At 43.6% G+C, this 16075-nt stretch overlaps 1 protein-coding gene across 1 annotated transcript in view; it reads right to left on the reverse strand.

Annotated features, from left to right (window-relative positions):
* ISY1 (ISY1 splicing factor homolog) overlaps positions 1 to 16075 on the reverse strand; it is a 195148-nt gene that overhangs the window by 70894 nt on the left and 108179 nt on the right. The gene's annotated exons all lie outside the window — the stretch shown is intronic.

Genomic DNA, 16075 nt, shown 5'->3' on the forward strand with positions numbered 1-16075 from the left:
GTGGGAAATGTGACAGAGTCATCTCCCTTCTCAATAAAGCCTTCCAAGACACAGTTCGAAGTACCACTGTTACACTAAGTCACATTCAAACTGAAATGCCAGTACTGAAGAATTAATTTCTTTGTTGGATTGGAAACATTATAACTTAAAAATAATAACATCACAATTTATTAAAATCACATCACTACAGAAAACACTAGGATAATGCAATGAATAACTACAGGAAACATACATACAAACCAGGCAAGCAATGGAAATATGCTAACAGGACAAACAGTAGAGACCTACAAACAGTGGTACAATAACTTTACACACCACACGGAATGCTAGTTATTCAAGTGGTGATACAAATGTAACCTCCTCAGCTCCATTTGTGTGCCTCTAATTCACTTTCACAAGGAGTATAAATGTTTCCATTAAATGTTGGCTGTCAGTAGGCATCTACATTTGCTTTCATTAATAGTGTATAGCCTGCTCATATAATATTTAATTCCCCTTTTAACAGCTTCGACCGTTTGTGTACATATTTCGTGATTTATACTGTTGTGTAGCCATTTTAGTTATAGCTCTATGCATGTTATTTTAGCATACTAGGTCTGCCGCTGTGTACTTTAGCCTTAGATTTATTTTATTCAGCTTCATTTGTTATTTAGCTACTTTCGCGGTCTTGTTTTATTTTTCTCTATCTAACTGTATTTGCCTAGGCTAGCACTATGTTCTCAAACAAGACATTCTTGTTCACTCTGTGCTTCTTTCAAGGCTGCAATAAGATAGGTTGCCGGAGAACATGGTAAAAGTTCTGTCTCTGGTATTCATAGAAAAAACATAAATCCTTACGTAGGGACATTTTCTCAGAACATCAGCTGTTTTATTATAAAAACACTTCCTTATCCCTTACACGTTAGAGGGTGATTCCAGACAGAGGACCACTACTGTATGCTGATTGCTGAATGCTTTGCTACAGCTGCTTATGCAGACTTCAGGCCTTTGCTCAGGTATGGGGATGATGTCTTCCCAGGGGAACCTGTGTAGTGTGGTTAGTTTTTACGTATCCTTTGCACATTAGCTTCAGGCTTTAGGCCTTTGTGCACTTTGCCCTGGATGTATTTTATTCATTGCTCGCAGCTTAGAGCCTCTGTGCACTTTGCTCTAAATGCTTTTTATTCGACTTCGTACTGTTATTTTTCAAATAGCCAGTTCTACGGTCTTGTTTTATATTCATATCACACTGTTTACCCTACTTCAGCACTGGAGTTCTCCATAACACATTCTTGTTCACTCTGTGCTTCAGTCAAGGATACAGTCTGGTACATTGCCGATAGACGTGGTAGGAGTTTAGTCTTTGGCATTCCTGCGTAGGGACATTTTGTGATCACACTGACATGTTAGTTATAAAAACACTTCCTTGTCCCAATACACGCAAGAGGGAGATTCCGACCAGGGAACCACAACTAGACGCTGATTGCCTCGTTGCAGATGCTGAACCAAGATCACAGGCCTTTGCTCAGGTATGAGGGCTGATGTCTCCCCAGTGATTCAGAAAGGCAAGTTAGAAGCTTAACATGCTGTGCTCGAAATAGAACTAGCAGAGGGAGAGTAGAAACTATTAGACACCGTGATAGCGTTGTTCTTATGTTTCACTCTCCTCGTGACTATTTCAATCCTACTGTGTTGCATGGTTCTGGTTATTGCGTCTCACGCCTTATTATCTAAAATGCAGTCGTTTTATTAAAACATTATATAAAACTTATACTGCCTTTGTCATTTGTATATGAGATCATACTGTAAATGAGAGAGTTGGTTTGGATCTGAGTGACCACAACTTCCCTGAGAAGTTCCAAAGATGCCATGCGCTCGGCTGCCCAATCATCTCTTCCTTGTTGGAGAAATGAGGCACTGCTAGTTAGCCGGAGCAAAACCGGGTTTAGGGTGACAGAGGTCCTTCCAAGTGGGTCAGACTCAGTCTCCCACACCGTGAACGATCCTGCTGCCTAGAAATCCAGTAGTCTCATTTAGGATAATGAGAGCCCACGCGACATGGCGCAGCCAACGATTGGTCTGGCTCTAATTTCTGGGTCCGGCTGACTCTCTTGGTCTCATATATATTTTGACTCCTCGGTTCCGTGAGTGGAGACGTCCGTGGGGCTGAGGATTTCCGCCGCCACGGGATAGGTACATCCTATTACTTAGTGGTTGGTTGTTCAAGCTTGAACTTTGAAAGGAAAACCCCGATATTGGTGTGCCTTCTCTGACCTAGTGCTGTTTTTACAAATGGCGAATCCTAATGTAGTGAATATAGAGCTAAATATGCGACAACCGCTCACAGGACATCTGATAGAACATGGACTGACGGTCCACGGGGGTCCGGTCACTTTTGTGGTGGACGCCCAGGCAGAATATAGAACAGAACTTTTCTATTCTTGGGTCGTATTTCCAGCAGTTGATGGGGGTACAAACATTTTTCCCGAATACACTGTTGCGAATGTCCCTGGACAGTACAGGGCTTATGCATACTTAGAGATACCTTTATCTTATCAAGAACACCATAATTGGCTTGATGGTGCCCTCCCACACACAGTAGCACCGGTTAGGTTAGGTCCCTTAAGTAATGAAGGTCCTACCTGGCCTTTATTGGCTACTTACACACCATATCCTGCGGTTGCTAATTTGGTGGTGGCTGACGTGCGTCGTTTATATATGGATTTGGCAGCTACATACAGAAGACTGGTTCAGTTTGTCATGCAGGCATTAAATACTAATGCAGCGCGTGCTGCTCCGGCGCAGCCATAAGCAGTGGTACTGGGTATGAATCCGGCCACCGTACACTCAGTTATGGGTAAAGTACCGGCTAAACGTGAGGAAACTCCATTTTGGCTGGCGCAAAAAATGAATACGCTGGAAGCAGTATTTCCCCATACGTGACCTCAGGATAAACATAGAATATTGACGATGTGTTTGCCGTATGGAATGGTTCCTCCGGTGGACCTTTGTAATACCTGGGGCACGGTGTTTGCCGCGCTCTACACTACAGCACACGGTACACCAACATTAGCTAATTTACCGGAAGTGCTTAAACAAATTCAAGATGAATATGGGGCTGCCCCTGCCTTAGATTTGGGCATGCAGTTGATGGGCAATTTTGCCGCAGTTTCTTCTATTATTTTGAGTAATCTCAAGGGAGAGGCAGTAGCACTAGCAGTGCGAATGCGTTTTCGGGACGTTCCACAGATTAATCAAGAGCGGGAACTCCCGAGAATAATTGCAGAAACATATTCTAGTATTGGTCTCGATAGCCTGGGGGCTAGACCACAAAAACCCCAATTACAGGGTAAAAATAATAAAGAAAATGCTAAACAACAGCAACCTGAGGGTACTAAAAAGCGCTGGGAAAAGAAACACCAAACACCTAACAAAGATGGGGGACAGTCTCCGCAACCGGAGACCCTGCAGAATAGGTATAATCTCAGGAATAGGGATAATTTGAAGATGCCTGATAGATATCAATATACTGATACACGCCAATCTCGTTCCTTTCAGGACTCCTCGGACAAGAGAAGTGAGAGAGGTGGGCGGTCAGAGCGGAGAACTGAGTACGTGAAACCGAGACAGGAATCACAACGCTCGACGGAGGTTTCTGTTAAACAAGAAGAGAAACCACTGCAACAAAAGCAACAATTTAAAAAGAAGAAGGTGGCAGCAGTCTCAGTTAGACATGCCACTCAAGAAGAGAGTTCTCTTGACGAACAAGACATGGGCGTTGGCACTGTTAGACAGCGCGGCAGAGGTCACAATAGTTCACCAGAGTCTTCTAGAGCATCTGGAGGTGAAAGCAACTGATGACTTCATACAAGTCGAAATGGCAGATATGCGAGTCTCTGATCCTGATAGAGTATATAAAGTAACTCTGCAATTAGAAGGGGACATTGACCGCATTGTACACGCCATCTTTTGGGACCATGTGGTAAAATCATATGACGTTCTGCTGGCCGAACAAGATTGGCCACCTGACTTTGTTCGCGACTGTCCGGTTGGGGAGGAGGTTTTTACACCTTCCTTCTCGCCACTTGTTCCGAGAGAACTAGCAGAGTCCTATAGTAAAACATGGGCTCTAGCACAGGCCCCTGCCCTATACAGAAATAACATGGGGTGGGATAGACAATCACCTTATCATGTAATTCCAATAAAGGGCGAACCTCAGCCGCAGTATCCTATCAAATTTGAGGCAAGGACATCGGTTAGGAATATTCTTACACAATTGGAGTACCAGGGTGTAATTGAACCCTGTGTCTCGCCGATGAATAATCCCTTATTTCCAGTTAATAAACCGGACCATTCATATAGGATAGTGGTGGATTACAGACGTTTAAATGGACATACACGCACATATGCAATACAGAATTCACACAGCGCAGCGCTTCTGAATAATATAGTGCGTAAAAAATACAAAACAACGTTAGATATCTCGAATGGATTTTTCTGCCAAAATATAGCGCCCGAAAGTCAGGACTATACCAGTTTCAGTGCGTTTGGCTCTCAGAAAAAGTTTTGTCGTTTGCCTCAGGGGTATAAGAATAGCCCAGGACTATTTTCGGCTCGTGTGACTGAAATTCTGCACGAGTTGGACCCTGAAGCGTTATCCTATGTTGATGACATATATTTGACAGACAATGAGATTCTGCAACATCTAAGGCGTGTAGCACGCATTGTTGTGGGGTTTGCTGAAATTGGCTATAAGTTTAATTTTAAGAAATCGAAGATTGCCTTCCTCAGCGTCATTTTCCTGGGATATGAGTTGTCGAATGAGGGCAAGAGCTTAGCGCCACATTTTTTGGAGAAATGTGCTCAACTGCAGCCTCCTAATACGATTCGGAAGCTCCAGTCATTGTTGGGGTTTCTGAATTTTGGCAGAACTTACATTCCTGATTATGCTACGCGTATAAAACCCTTATACGAGTTGATTCGCCCAAATTGTTCGAGTAGATTTTGGACGATTGAGCATACACATATTCTTCGAGATCTACAAACTGATCTCTTAGCAGTTAAACATTTACACACTAGGGACAATAAAACGCATCTGGTCATCAGGGTAATACCTGGTGCCGTTGGGTTTACATATGTCACCTTTAATGAGGGTGAGACAGTCCCGATAGCATACAAGTCCCACTTGTATTCTGCTGCAGAACAACGATTTGCACAAACTGAGAAAATACTCACTGCTGTACAGATGGCTGTGATTAAAGAAAGACCTCTGGCCCAGGGCCAACGCATCATTGTCGTTTCCCCTATTCCGGCCTTAAAGGCTGTTACTAAAGCGAGTGTTCCTAATTCGAAAGCTTTACACCCGCGATGGATACAATGGGCTACGTCTTTGACAGCCACTGATGTAGATTACATCTTTGACCCTAAACTGCAGACTCAAGAATTTCTTCAATATGAAATGGAATACCCAGTTCCTGCTGGCACATTGCCTATTGACCAATATCAGGTGGTCATGTATACTGATGGCTCTGCGCAACCAGCGATTGGGACTAAACAACAGTATTCTGCTGCATGTGCGGTGGTGAGCGGCACTATGGAGGGGGAAGTGTTCTGCCCCCGACATACCTATACACAAACCTTGGGAGATTGTACGGCACAGCTGGCAGAGCTTAAGGCTCTATTATTAGCATTGGAACGCGTGGATACGGCGACTTTAACATTGCTGGTCTGTGACTCCTACTACTGTGTTCAGTCTTTCAATGAATATTTACACTATTGGAAGTTGAATGGGTTCAGAGATTCTAAAGGCAACACCATTAAACACAAATTGCTGTGGGGTAAGGTTGAGGCTCTGAAAGAGACGCTTCCTAAAGTCCATGTTGTACATACACTTGGACACCAGCGCGTTGGAATACACGTTGCTGGGAATACTTTGGCTGATGAAGCCGCGAAGTCGGCAGTGGCAGTCGCCACTGTGGCCACAGTGACTCGTTCGAGTTCCAAACCAGACACAGAGATTTCAGCTGCCATAAAGGCTACGGCTGATGGCACGCCCTTTCCTAAAGGATTTCCTTCTAAATATAGTTACTGCTTGGGTAGTGCGCTAAATGCTGTTGTTAACATTCCAGGCATTGGTGTACGTGATATGCCCAATAAAATTGAGAGACCTCGATTAATTTCTACAGCACATGAGGGAGCAGCATCTGCACATGCTGGTGTGGCTGCCACGATTTTGCGTTTACAGGCGCGTTACTGGTGGCCTGGTCTCTATAAGGAGACAAAGCAGTATGTCCTTTGTTGTGACGTTTGTCAACAAATTAAAGCTTCCACGGCTAGACGCCCGCAGCAGACGCCCCTTCTGATTTCAAATAAGCCTTTACAGTGTGTGTACTTGGATCATTGTGGTCCGCTGACGCCAGATAGTGCATACAAATATATTTTGGTTGCTGTAGATTCGTGCTCCAGATTTGTGTGGGTCTGGCCACAGCGCTCGGCTGACGCTCGGACTGTTATTCAAGATTTGCACATCTTTGTCGATACATTTGCAGTTGCGGCTTTTCATTCGGACCAGGGCCCTGCTTTTGCCTCCAAGGCATTCAGTGACACCATGGCTTCGTTGGGGGTCCAACTCCAATTCTCGTCTCCATTTCATCCAGAGGGAAATTCTGTTGTGGAGCGTTTAAATCGTGATTTAAAGCAATCCTTGACGGCCAGAGTTATAGGTACGGGTCGTAGTTGGCTAGCCCACCTGTATGGAGTACAGAGAGCACTTAATAACTTGCCTAGACGGTCCCTGGGGGGGGGTCGTACTTCATATGAGTGCCTGTTTGGAACACAAATGTATGTTCCTGATCTAGATGGTCCTGGTGTGGAGGCGGCAGATACGCCCTTTGACATAAATGATCGGGTCACTGTTTTGCAGGATTTACAACAATTCCGTGAAGATAATTCTTCTGCAAGTGCTGCCTCCACAGGAATGAAGGATGAGCCAGTAATGCCTACTGGTTGGATACCCAGGATTGGGGATCTAGTGCGTGAAAAGGTCGCAGTAAAGAAATAATTTGGTCCTTCTTATCGAGCACCAGTCCCTGTGTTAGGGGTTAGCGGCACGAGGACTGTGATTTTACCGCCGCTGCACGGGGCAAAAGGAAATCGCTTTGTTTCCGTTGATAATGTCAAGTTACAACATGTGGCCGATTCTGCACAGCAGACCAAGGGGGACACCCAGTAGTTCCGGAATCCGTCTCACTACTGGGGAAGAAGTCCCGCTGCAGGTGATCTGCACCGATGCTGTTTCCTCTCCGAGCTTGGGGAGGGTGGAAGCTGATCTTGCGAATGTTCCACAGACAACGATTAATTTGGAATCTTTTGATCAAGTCGCTGTATGTTCTACTGATATTTCTGAACATGTGGTTTACAGTGTGCCAAGGCGAGAGCCTCCATCTGCTTCTTTGTTTACAGTTGCACCTTTTGCAAGAACTGGCTCTGGCTGCTTCAACGACACTGATGATGCTGTGTCAGACTCCTCGTCCACACTATCTTCGATCCAAGGTCCACATAAGCTGCTGTGTTGGCTTAAACTCACATATTTTGTTTTTCCTTGGAACTATTTGTGGCTTTTTATGGCCGTAATGACTCTTTTTGTGGTTGGGATTTGTGGTTACTTTTTTTCTAGTAATACATGGTCATTTTCTTCCTGAACGATCTGACATTGAGCACGTGGAGACGGTGTTAAAACCACATTTTTCGTCTCATATGGTTCGAAGAGACTTGTCCAATGTGAACATTTCTGCTATTCCGATTCCGGATGGGATTGTGTGGGATAAAGTAATGTTTGATATATATGGTCCCACTGAATTGATTCAAATACCGTATGTTCTCAAATTATCAATGAATGATATCGTTATACCAGGCATTGTTTCTGATGATTGGGATGTGAAGACAGTAGATTCTATGCTGACAGATTTACAATATTATACTGTCTACGATGATGAAGATGCTTACCTATTTAGAGATAATCATGGTGACATGTTTTGCTACAACTATTATGGACACCACTTTATTCATAAAGCAAGTAGCCCTAAGTCGATATTTGATTATGTGCAATGGGAACATTGCCCGACTCCTCCACAGGGGAGTTCTAAAACTTATTATGATAAATTTGCATATTTTTCTGGGCATAATCAACAAAATGCTAAGTCGTATTATTTTAAAGTTACTCCGTATGCTAATAAGCAAATGTTATTGACCGATACTAAATTACTGTATTCAAATTTATTTGTATCTAAACTTTCGGTTGAGGGGTATGAATATTGGTTTAAGACTGTTGACTTAAAAAGTGTCTGGGGAACGAAAAATTGGCAAAGGCAAGGCAGAGACACATTATTTAGGGCATGTATTATCCCTGTGCAGATGATTTTCCTCAATGACACAGTACAACAGACTAGCTGTTTGGGCTTAGCAACGATTAGAGAGTTGAATTTGCCTGGTATACCTGTCCCTTCCAAATTGAATAATTGGCAGCGATATGTTAATGCCACGTTTAGTGAGTTTACACATTGGGTCCAGAATGGTACGCTTAACACTTCATTGATACATCCGGGCGGGTGGTTATTATGGCCCATAGACACTAATAAGTGTCATCAACGTTTTGTCAACTCTTCAGGGGGGTTCAGGACTAGTAGGGCAGACCCTCGCTACATATCACCAGAACATGCTGATATCATTACTACATACAGCGTGGGAAAACTTTGTCAGCAATGGTTGAGATCATCCACGCTGGATGCAGTTAAATCACATCTCACGTTACTGTCTAATGATACTGACTTACAAGATTTTTTGTCAGGACCTAAGGTGCCTCGGAAGAAACGTTTTTTATACGAAGTATATAATGAGATTTGGAAGCTTTCACAACAAGAGGCAGCGGCCCGGTTGAGGCAAATTGATCAGGAAAACCTGATACAGGCTTTGTCTCTTGTGGATAATGGGATGCATACCCTTTCTGACCGTGTTTACACAATTGACAGCATCGTTTCCTCTGCTATAGACATTATTAAATCGGATATGTCTTCTTTATTTCATGGGCAGAGTCAGACGCGGTCCATCATGCAGCTGGGTTGGACTCTACAGACCTTGAAGGCAGGTTGCGTTCCGTGGCAGCACATTCATGCCAGGGAGATATTTGTTTCCTTTAATTTGACTCGTCAGCAACAGCTGATGGCTAAAAAGGAAGCGACTTATGTCATGTTAAATATTGAGAAATTGGAGAAACTGCCTTTTACGGTTGCTGAGATTCGAACGGTTGGGAGACAGTTACATACACGAGGTGTCGGAGCTTCCCTTTCTATACAAATGTATTAATGGTTTGAGGGAGGTTTTTCTTAGCGGTAGTGAATGCGAAACTTCTATCAGCCATTCCATGGTTTGTAAACAGCTGTCCTTGCATGGGGCGTGTAACGCTTCGATTGCTAACTTAGCTTGTTATCTGAAGGGAGTTCCTGTCCCGGTTATTAAAAACACTTTCCAGGTGCTTTCTAACGGCAGTTACATTGTTCTTAACAGCGAACGCTGCTGTGGCATGTGTGCCGGAATAGTTTACGTAGTTGTTGTCACCAAGGCCGTTACGTGCTGCGGGAATGTGTTGTTTCCCCCCACTCAAATTAGGGAGGTAGCAGACATCTGGCCTCATATTGCTACTTCCAAGGTAAATTTCGACAAGTTGAGTCGACTAAAGGCTTTATTGTTTCAAAAGCATGTGGCCCTTACATCTGCTAGCGAGACCTACGCACTTCAGGTGGCAAGGTCATCGGCGGAAATACAGTCCCTTTTGAATACTAACTTTCCGAGTCACTTTGGTGAACTTGTGGGACGTATATTTAATGCGTCCAGCACTGCTGGAATTGCACATTTTTTCAAAGCCGTTGGTGTTGGTTTTGCTCACACCTTCTCTTCTTTATTCGGTTTAATACCTTCGGCTACACACTCTATTTTCGGAAGCATTTTTGGGGGTTTCCCAATTACTTTGGCTTTATTGGCTGGAGTCTTGTTATTGCTGCTGTTCCTCCGTAATGGTTGTCCCGCCACGACGAGATCCTATGGTGATGCTCCCGTCAGAGCAGCTGTGTCGTGAACGCATGTTGCAGCATTTTGGAACGACACTCCTGGGACGTTTGGAGTGTGACTGGTCTCTGACATTCGGGCCGGTTTTGGATTGTGTGCAACCCGTGTTTCGGTGCCTCTGGTGCTCGTTTGAACATGCACTGGCTCTCTGTCGCTCGCTGCAGCGCCCTCCAGTGGTTGATCCTGATCTGTTGATGTTCCCGATTAGGGCTCATTCCCAGACTTGTGTACTACGGTTGCGTTTGCTTCGTGAGGCGGTTTATGAGATTCCCTTCCTGGAGGAAGATGGTATTGTCTCATTCATAGGCCCTGCACGGGGTGCCACCCTGGATGGCTTTGGAACACACCTGCTCCATGGTACTTTTTGGCGTGGATCTTCCGATATTGACATATATCGAAGTGGAGGAGCTCCTGCTTTCTATTGCTTCTGTCTGACAATTAGATTCTTTTTTTTTCCTCATAAATTGACATTATATTGAAATTGGCTTTATTGTCACATGCTTCCCAAGTTTATGACTTTGTTGTCCTCTGAACTTGTCGAAATATATCTTTTTATGTGTTGTTTATATCTGGGGCATACCTTTATATTATTGGAACCACTTGCTACCGACAAGGGGAGGGTGTAGTGTGGTTAGTTTTTACGTATCCTTTGCGCATTAGCTTCAGGCTTTAGGCCTTTGTGCAGTTTGCCCTGGATGTATTTTATTCATTGCTCGCAGCTTAGAGCCTCTGTGCACTTTGCTCTAAATGCTTTTTATTCGACTTCGTACTGTTATTTTTCAAATAGCCAGTTCTACGGTCTTGTTTTATATTCATATCACACTGTTTAGCCTACTTCAGCACTGGAGTTCTCCATAACACATTCTTGTTCACTCTGTGCTTCAGTCAAGGATACAGTCTGGTACATTGCCGATAGACGTGGTAGGAGTTTAGTCTTTGGCATTCCTGCGTAGGGACATTTTGTGATCACGCTGACATGTTAGTTATAAAAACACTTTCTTGTCCCAATACACGCAAGAGGGAGATTCCGACCACGGAACCACAACTAGACGCTGACTGCCTCGTTGCAGATGCTGAACCAAGATCAAAGGCCTTTGCTCAGGTATGAGGGCTGATGTCTCCCCAGTGATTCAGAAAGGCAAGTTAGAAGCTTAACTTGCTGTGCTCGAAATAGAACTAGCAGAGGAAGAGTAGAAACTATTAGACACCATGATAGCGTTGTTCTTATGTTTCACTCTCCTCGTGACTATTTCAATCCTACTGTGTTGTATGGTTCTGGTTATTGCGGCTCACGCCTTATTATCTAAAATGCAGTCGTTTTATTAAAACATTATATAAAACTTATACTGCCTTTGTCATTTGTATATGAGATCATACTGTAAATGAGAGAGTTGGTTTGGATCGGAGTGACCACGACTTCCCTGAGAAGTTCCAAAGATGTCATGCGCTCGGCTGCCCAATCATCTCTTCCTTGTTGGAGAAATGAGGCACTGCTAGTTAGCCAGAGCAAAACCGGGTTTAGGGTGACAGAGGTCCTTCCAAGTGGGCCAGACTCAGTCCCCCACACCGTGAACGATCCTGCTGCCTAGAAATCCAGTAGTCTCATTTAGGATAATGAGAGCCCATGCGACACCTGAAGGGCAAAATTAAAGCTTAACATGCTGTACGCTATTATAACCTAGGTAGGAATTAGTCTATTGACTCGAATGACAATATGGTAGCGTTATTTTTATGCTTTCCTCTCCTCATCACAATTTTAATCTTGACATGCTGTATCGTCCTGGTTATTGCAGTACATGCTTAACTATCTAAGATGCAGTTGCTTCATTAAAACCTTATTGAAACATATACTGCCTCTGTTTGTCATTGTGTATGTGAGACTAATGTAACTGAGAGAAATGGATGAGACCGAGTGAACACGGTTTCCTTGAGAAATCAGTTATGTCATGCGCTCGGCTTGCCAATCATCCTTGCTCTTGGGTAGAGATGAGGCACTGTTAGTTAGCAAGAGCAAAACTCGGATTAAGGGCGACAGTTGTCACCTGTAGTGGGTCAGACTCAGTCTCCCACACCGCAAGCGGTCCTGTAGTCTCATTAGAATAATGAGAGCCTACACGAAATGGCGCCGCCAACGTTTGGTCAGGCTCTAATTTTCGGGTCCTCCCGAGTATCTCTGTCTCACTATAGACAAAGACACCTCAGTATATACGGAGACGTCCGTGGTATTGAGGATTTTCTCCTCAGCTAAGTAGGGACCACCTATCTGACGCTGGAGGTTGTTCAAGCTTGAACTCTAAAAGGAAAAAATACCCATTTTGGTGTGGTTATCTCTGAACGCATTTATCATTTAATATGGAGAATCCGCACCAGGTAGCAATTGCAGTCAATATGAGACAACCCCTGACTGCACGTTTATTGGCAAATGGCCTAACAGCCCGGGGGAGGGGGGGGCAGTCACATTTGTCGTGGACGCACAGGCAGCTTATAGAACAGAACTCTTCTATTCTTGGGTCACATTTCCAGCAGTTGAGGGAATACAAATACATTTCATCACTATACACTTGCAAACGTACCTGGACAATACAGAGCATATCCATATTTAGATATACCCTCATCTTATCAATAACATAATAAATGGCTTGATGAGGCCCTACCCCACACAATTTTACCAGTTAGGTTAGGTCAGGTCCTCTAAGTAATGATGGTCCAACCTGACGTTTATCGGCCACTCATACACCTCACCGTGATGTAGCGAATATAGTGGTAGCTGAAGTCCGTCGCTTATATACTGAGTTGACTGCAATAGACTGACAACTAGTACAGTTTGTAATGCAAATATTAAATACAAACCCAGCACGTGCTGCTCCAGCGCAACCACATGCAGTGATGCCAGGTACTAATCCTGCGACTGTACATTCGATTATGGGTAAAGTACCCGCCAAACGAGAAGAAACTCTGTTCTGCTTAGCTAAAAAAGATAAATGTATTGGAAGCAATATTTCCCCATACAGGACCTCAGGATAAACATAGAATACGAACAATGGGCTTGCATTTGGGATGGTTCCCACAATCGATAACTGTAATACATGGGGCACGGTATTTGCTACACTATATACAACCGCCCACGGTACACCGACACTTGCCAATTTACTGGAAGTGTTAAAACAAATTCAAGATGAATACAGGGCTGCCCCGGCCCTGGAATTGGGGATGCAATTGATGTGCAATTTTGCCACAATGTCCTCAATTATTTTAAGTAACCTTAAAGGGGAAGCATTAACATTAGCAGTGCACATGCGGCTCCGGGATGAGCCTCAACAGGATCAAGAATGTGAGCTGCCAAAGATTATCGCAGAGACCTACTCTAGCATTGGTCGAGATAGTCTGGGGGCCATACCAACCAAACCACAATTTCAGGGTAAATCTAATGAAGATGTTTCCAAGCATGCTCCTGAGGGTAATAAGTGCTGGGATAAAAAACAACAGACTCCTAAAAAAGAGAGGGGAGAATCTCTGCGCATGGAGACCCTGCAGAATAGATATAATCTCAGGAATAGAGATAATATAAAAACACCTGACAGATATCAATATACTGATACACGTCAATCTCGTTCATTTCAGGACTCATCGAAAAAACGCAGTAAGAGAGGTGCGTGGTCAGAGGGAAGAACTGAGTACGTGAAACCGAGACAAGAATCAACGCTCAACAGAGGTTTCTGTTAAAAAGGAAGAGAAACATCTTCAACAAAAACCCCAAATTAAAAAGAAGAAAGTGGCAGCAGTTGCAGTTCGACATCCCACTCAAGAGGGTTCTCTTGAAGAACGAGGAATGGGCACTAGCGCTACTAGACAGCGCGGCAGAGGTCACAATAGTTTGCCGGAATCTTCTAGAGCATATGGAGGTGAAAGCAACTGATGACTTCCTACAAGTAGAAACTGCGGACATGCGTGTCTCCATGCCTGACATGGTGTATAAAATCATGTTAAAATTAGAAGGAGAGATTGAACGCACAATAGACACAATCTTTTGGGATTGCGTCGTCAACATATATGATATATTTGTTAGCCGAAAAAGACTGACCACATGAATTTGTCCATACATGCCCATATGGGGAAGATGTTATCAAACCTTTTTCTCGCCTCTTGTTCAGAGGAACTCGCAGAATCCTATGCCATCGATTGGGCATTGGCGCAGGCACCCACGTTATATCGCAACCATGTAGGATGGGACAAAGATTCCCCATACCACGTAATTCCTATTAAAAATCAAACCCAACCTCAACCTCAATGCCCAATAAAACATGATGCTAAAGCACCCGTGAGAGAAATTCTCACACAACTGGTGTACCAGGGCATAATCGAAGCCTTCGTCTCCCCAATGAATAATCCTTTATTCCCAGTAGCTAAACCGGACCATTCATACAGAATAGTCTTAGACTACAGACACTTAAACAGTCATACATGCACATATGCTATACAAAACTCACATAGCACAGCACTGATGAACAATATAGTGCGCAAAAAATAAAAAATAAAACACTAGACATTTCCAATGTTTCTTTTCTGTCAAAATATAGCGCCTGAGAGTAGAGACTTAACAAGTTTCAGCGCACTAGGCTCCCAGAAAAAATTCTGTTGTTTACACCAGGGGTACAGGAACAGTCCAAGACTGCTCGTGGCTCGGGTGACTTCAATCTTGCACGACATTGACCCTGAAGCATTGTCCTATGTAGATTATATCTATCTCACGGATGATGAATTACTGCAACATTTAAGACGGGTAGCCTGCATTGTTGTGAGATTTGCCGAGTTTGGCTACAAATTTAATTAAAAAACAAAAACAAATTAGCCTTCCTTAGCGTCCTGTTTTTGGGATATGAATGATCTAGTGAAGGCAAGAGCCTAGCACCACAATTCTTGGAAAAATGCGCACAATTACAACCTCCAAGTACCATTAAAAAACACCAATCTCTATTGGGTTTCCTAAATTTTGCAAAACTTACATTCCTGATTATTCATCACACATAAAACCATTATATGACTTAATAAGTCATGACTTTTCAAGTAAATTCTGGACAGTCGAACACACACGCATTCTCAGAGACCTGCAGACAGACATGCTTGCAGCATAACACTTACACACAAGGGACAACAAAACACACTTGGTCATCAGAGTAAATGCTGGTGCCATGGGTTTCACCTATGTAACTTTCAATGAGGGTGAAACAGTCTCGATTGTGTACAAATCACATTTGTACTCAGCAGCAGAACAACGCTTTGCTTCCACTGAGAAAATTCTCATTGTTGTACAGATGACTGTCATTAAAGAAAGACCTCTGGCCCAAGGCAAATGCATTATTGTCCTATCTCCAATTCCAGCCCTTGAGGCTGTTACCAAAGCTAGCATTCCTAACGCTAAAGCATTATATCCATGTTGGATACAATGGGCAACGTCTTTGACAGCCACTGATGTAGACTACATTTTTGACCCAAAATTACTAAGAATTTTTGCAATATGAACTAGAATACTCAGTTCCAGGAAATACAATACCTATTGATCAATTGATCATCATGTACACCGATGGCTCAGCGCAACCTGCAATTGGCACTAAGCATCAATACTCCGCTGCTTGCGCAGTCGTAAGCGGCTACATGGAGGGTGATACATTTTGTCCCCAACATACGTACACGCAAACCCTAAGGGACTGCACAGCACAACTAGCAGAGCTAAAGGCTATGGTGATGTCACTGGAACATACGGATCCTGCACAGGTAACACTGATTGTTTGTAATTCGTACTATTGTGTCCAGTCCTTCAATGAATACCTGCATTACTGGCGCCAGAATGGGTTCAGAGATTCCAAGGGCAACACCATTAAACACAGACTTCTGTGGGGGAAAGTAGCAGATTTAAAGGAAACGCTACCAATTGTCCATGTTGTACATATACTTGGACACCAGCTCGTTGGAATACATG

This window comes from Pleurodeles waltl, chromosome 9, assembly GCF_031143425.1.
Source record: "Pleurodeles waltl isolate 20211129_DDA chromosome 9, aPleWal1.hap1.20221129, whole genome shotgun sequence".
Taxonomy (NCBI): Eukaryota; Metazoa; Chordata; class Amphibia; order Caudata; family Salamandridae; genus Pleurodeles; species Pleurodeles waltl.